Here is a 4,623-nt window from a genome sequence, read left to right as displayed (position 1 = left end):
CCTTAAGGGACCATTGAGAACAATCTCCCTCCCACCCCCGTGGAGGGAAGGGATGAGGGCAGCCCTCAGTCGTAGGGCGCTTCCAGGCGGGCTGTGGGACAAGAGCGGCAGATGGAGGCGGGCAGACGGAGACCATGCACGCTGTGACGGGATCTTGGCTCGCTCCTCGCTGAGCAGCTGCTGAGCCGATGGGGCTGCGGGTCTGTTGGGAGAGGGAGGGATGGGGAACGCGGGTGATTCCCTAATGTGGGACAGCTGGGGGGAGAGGGGGACACGAGCTCTGCTGCCAAAAGTGCTGGGCTGGGAGGTGCGTCCCAGGGAGGGGATGAGCTGCGCGCGTCATCGCTGTGTCAGAGCCCCTGGACTGCTGCGGAGAGCACAAAGAAGCCCCCAACCTCGAGGCCAGCATCCATCCCACCAGGCCTCATGCATCTCCCCTCCTGCACCCGTGGGATGGAGAAGCCATCGGTTCAGCTCGTGGTTAGCGGGCCATTTGGAGCAGTGCTTGTGTCCCCTTCCCGCCGCCTCGTGTCCCCAAACTCTGCCCGCTGCACTCGTGTCCCCTCAGCCTCTTCGGAGCGCGCCGGAACTCCCAGGCGTGTCCACCAGAGGGAGCCAATGAGCCACGAATCGGTACGGGCGCCGAGGCAGGAGGGGCGTGGAGTTGCCACTCCCCGTATGGCTGTTCCATCGGAACCCCACCTCCAGCTGCCCCATATCCAGCGAGAAACCCCATGAGTCTGCTCCAAATGTGCCTGAGCAGCCCTGGTTCGCATCTCTGGTTATAGGCATTCTCCAAACCCAAATTGCTGCCTGGCATTACAACCGAGCCCAGGGAAGCAGCTCCTCTCCCAGCACCGTTAGGGGCTGTAATTAGCGTCAGCTGATGCAGACACAGAGCAGAACGGGAGGGTGGGGAAGGGTGCTTTTGGTGCTCTCCCAGCATCTCCCATGTGCTCACAGGTTCCCAGGCTCTGTGAGTGGGGTGGGAATAGCCACCAGATGGGAGCGGGGAGAAAAGCAGAGGAGAAACCTCTCCGGTGATGCTGCGCTGTGCCAGAGGAAAATCTCCCCCATTCGCTGAAGATTTGCTCAGTTATTTACAGCCTGCACTTGTGGCAGCCACATGGGGTGGGATTTGCATCAGTCCCGTGTGAACTGGGAGCTTTATTTTGGCTGAACACAAGTGAGTGGCATCGGGCTGCCGCTCAGGCCTGCTGCCATCAGCCTGGCACAGCCAGGAAGGAAATCCCATCCAAGTACATGGATGTACACATGTCCTCAGCACTTTCCTCTGGAGCTGCTGGCAAGCGAGCCCTGCCTGGCCCCTTCCCAGCACCATCTGTGGAGGGGTTCTGCGACTGTAGGAATGGGCAATAGGGCAGGGTGTGGTTGCTGCCCCCACGCTGGAAGAGGACGTGGCAGGATGTGTTTCCTTTGCAGAAAACAGATGGAAGCTGTGCTTCGAACATCTTCTCCATCCCATGGGAACTTCATTCCCTCATCTACCAGAAGCCACAGCACTACCATTCCTGCTGCTGTAGTTTGGGACTGGCAGTGATGCTGTGCACCCAGCCATCACCCTCTTGCATGGAGTAAAAACGATGAGGCTGCTGAGGTCTGATTTGCCCATGAGATGTAGGGTTGAGCTTCCCCTGTGCTACAGGTGGGATGCCCCATTGGTTACTCTGCATCTTCTGAGTGTGGAAATCAGGCTGAGAGCTTCTAATCTCTATCCACTTGGACAGAATTACCATCCCTAATCTTCCATCCCTTGGGTGTCCCCGAGGCTCTGCTAACACCTGGAGTTGCCTGAGGTCTGCGGTGCCCCAGAGTGGATTCCATGTGGACACACTAACATGCATGGGTTCATTGAGCCTGTTAGCTTCCCCTAACATAAAATCATTAAGTTTGGAACAGACCTTGAAAATCATCAAGTCCAACCATCAGCCACCCCCACCATGCACACCGACCACATCCCTCAGTGCCACATCCACACGGTCCATGAACACCTCCAGGGCTGATGACTCCACTACCCTGGGCAGCCTATGCCAGTGCCCCACTGCTCTTTCTGAGAAGATGCAGGGCTGAGCTGTGTGGGACCCCATCCCCACATCCCTGTCCCTCAGCCTGGCCATTTGCCAGAGCAGGGTGCACACGGAGACGCTCTGCAAAGGGCTCCAGGGGCACAAACAGACCCCGCTGTTCACTCCTCTCCCTCTGGCGTCTGTCCCTACTTGCTGCCGTGCTGTGCTTTCGTGGTGATGTTTTTGCTCTTTATGGCTGGTGGGGCTGATCTTGAGTGAGTCATTATGTGGCAAATGGGATCCAATCACAGCGACATTATTTCCTCGCCCGGTGTTCTTTGCAAATGAGATTTTGCAGAACTCGGAGCGTTTTTGTTTTTGTTTTTGTTTTTGTTTTTTCCTTCCAGCCAAAGGCCTTTTCCCAGCCCCATTTAAAAGCTCACAAATTGGGTGTGGGATAGAATGAATATTTACCACAGGGCTCACAGGGCAGTGAGCTCATAAACACGCTGGCAATCAATCCTGGCGGAGCAGCTGCACCTGGAGTGCGCCGGTGCATGCAGAGCTGCTGTGAGTGAGGGATGGGGAGAGGCCGTCCCTGCTCCCCAATGCTCATTTCTCTGCTTTGGTGACTCACTCGGGAGAAGGTTTGGGAAAGAATAAATAGAGTCCATAAAGTGTCTTGCTGATGCTTGGGAGGAAGCCCTGGGTCTGTGCTCTGTTTCAGCGATCCAGAGGAGGTCGTGCTGGAGCTGAGTGATCCCCAAAATGCTGTGGGTTGGGCAGCACATTCTTGGCTGATGGGATGTTCTCTGGGATCAGACCAAGACCTCTTTGCCAAGAGCAGCTCTAGGGCAGGAGATGGGGTTCCATCCCAGTGATCTCTGGTGTCATGGGCTTTCTCCCTGGGAGGCCCTTTCCTGCCCATGGCTGAGAGCATCCCCAGGTCCTGATGGAGCCCTGTAAAAGCTCTGCACTCCTGCCAGGTGCAGAGGCACTTGTCTGTGCCGGTCCTGATTAGCAGAATGATGGTTGCCATGGAGCCCCAATTCCTGCTCTGCACCCTAGCAGACCCAGGGGGAGGCACACATGGAGTAGACACCAATTGCACTTTTCCCAGAAAGCTGATTGCTTCTATTCTAGCAGACATCTAAATGGGCCTTTCATTCATTTCCTTTCTCCTTTCAGCCCGGTTTGAGGGGAAAAAAAGAAATGTCCCCTCCTGGGATCTCACAGATGGGCTGGGAGGGGGCTCACGGGGAGACCTGGGGCAGAGCAGCCCGGGTACCAACCTGCATCCCGTAGGATCCCACATCACTTCAGAGCTTACAGTGTCCCCTGGCGGTCACGGGGACAACCCAGGACAGATGCTCCTTACTAACTTTATCAATGACGTCGCCAACAGTGTGAAGCCAGCAAGGAATAAGCCATGCAGGGTTAATGCAATAAAGTGCCCGATGAGGGGAGTGGGATGAAGGGCCGTGCCCCATATGCAGCTCCTCTTCTTTATGGAGCAATAATGGAAAAGGAGTTGCCATCTTCTGATGATTTCATTTATCAGAAAATTGAAAAGTGGAATGGATTGCTCTGAAGTGCTGTTAGGCCCATGGGGGATGTGCAAGAAACAGATGTTGAGGGATAAAAATGGGAAGCAGCACGCAGTTGTTGGGAGGCATGAAGCCTTCCCAAAGCCGTGGTGGTGGAGACCTTTTCAGGAGCTCTCTCTCCTTGAGGCAGCCTCTGTGCCACATGGACCCAACCCAACCTTGGGTGTGGATGGGAAGAACACAGCCTGGGCATCAGTCAGGAGCAGGGAGAGAAACCTGTGCCTCCATCAGGCCGGCACTGCCCAGGTGCAGGTGCTGAATACAATGAGTCGAGCTGGGGCTCAGCCTGGGTGCAAGAGGTGGCACAGGGCAGGAGGTGTAAGGTCTCTCCTGGTAGGTCTGTCCTGTCTGCTCTTTCCCATCTCCTTCTCCAAGATCCCTGCCTCGCCTGCTCAAACCCAGCTCTGCTGGATTCTCTCCCAGCTCCATCCTCTCCATCTTGTGCACAGCCAGGATGGAAACGAGATGGGATGGACTGAGGAAGGTCCCCAAGATGATAACACTTTTCAAGGTCCCGCCTTGGGTTCCTGGATCCCTACCAACCCCTCAATATCCTCAAGGGGACAAAGGGATGATGCTGGCAGTGGGTGCATGTCTCTAGCTGTGCAGCCAAAATGCCATGGAGCCATATCAGAGCAGAGACCCCCAACCCCGAGCTTCTATGGTGGGGGGACAAGGGGAGACCCCTTGGTCCCTGAAAATCCTGGCAGCCTTCAGCCCTGCCTGCCAACTGGAGGCAGCAATACATTGTGGAGCTGGAGGCAGGAGCAGGGGTTCTGGGGGCTGCCGGAGCCACCCCCAGAGATGACAACCGCATGTTCCAATGGCAACACCGGGGCACGATTTGGGCTTAGAGGTAAGGCTGGGTGCTCAGCCGCTCCTCCGGCTGGAAGTTGGGCTGAAACTGATTAAAAAAAAGAAAGAAAAGAAAAGAAAAAGAAAAGAAAAGAAAAGAAAAGAAAAGAAAAGAAAAGAAAAGAAAAGAAAAG

The sequence above is a fragment of the Meleagris gallopavo genome, chromosome 11, assembly GCF_000146605.3.
Source record: "Meleagris gallopavo isolate NT-WF06-2002-E0010 breed Aviagen turkey brand Nicholas breeding stock chromosome 11, Turkey_5.1, whole genome shotgun sequence".
Lineage (NCBI taxonomy): Eukaryota > Metazoa > Chordata > Aves > Galliformes > Phasianidae > Meleagris > Meleagris gallopavo.
The sequence above is the reverse complement of the archived record's forward strand: the minus strand, read 5'-3'. Positions refer to the sequence as shown.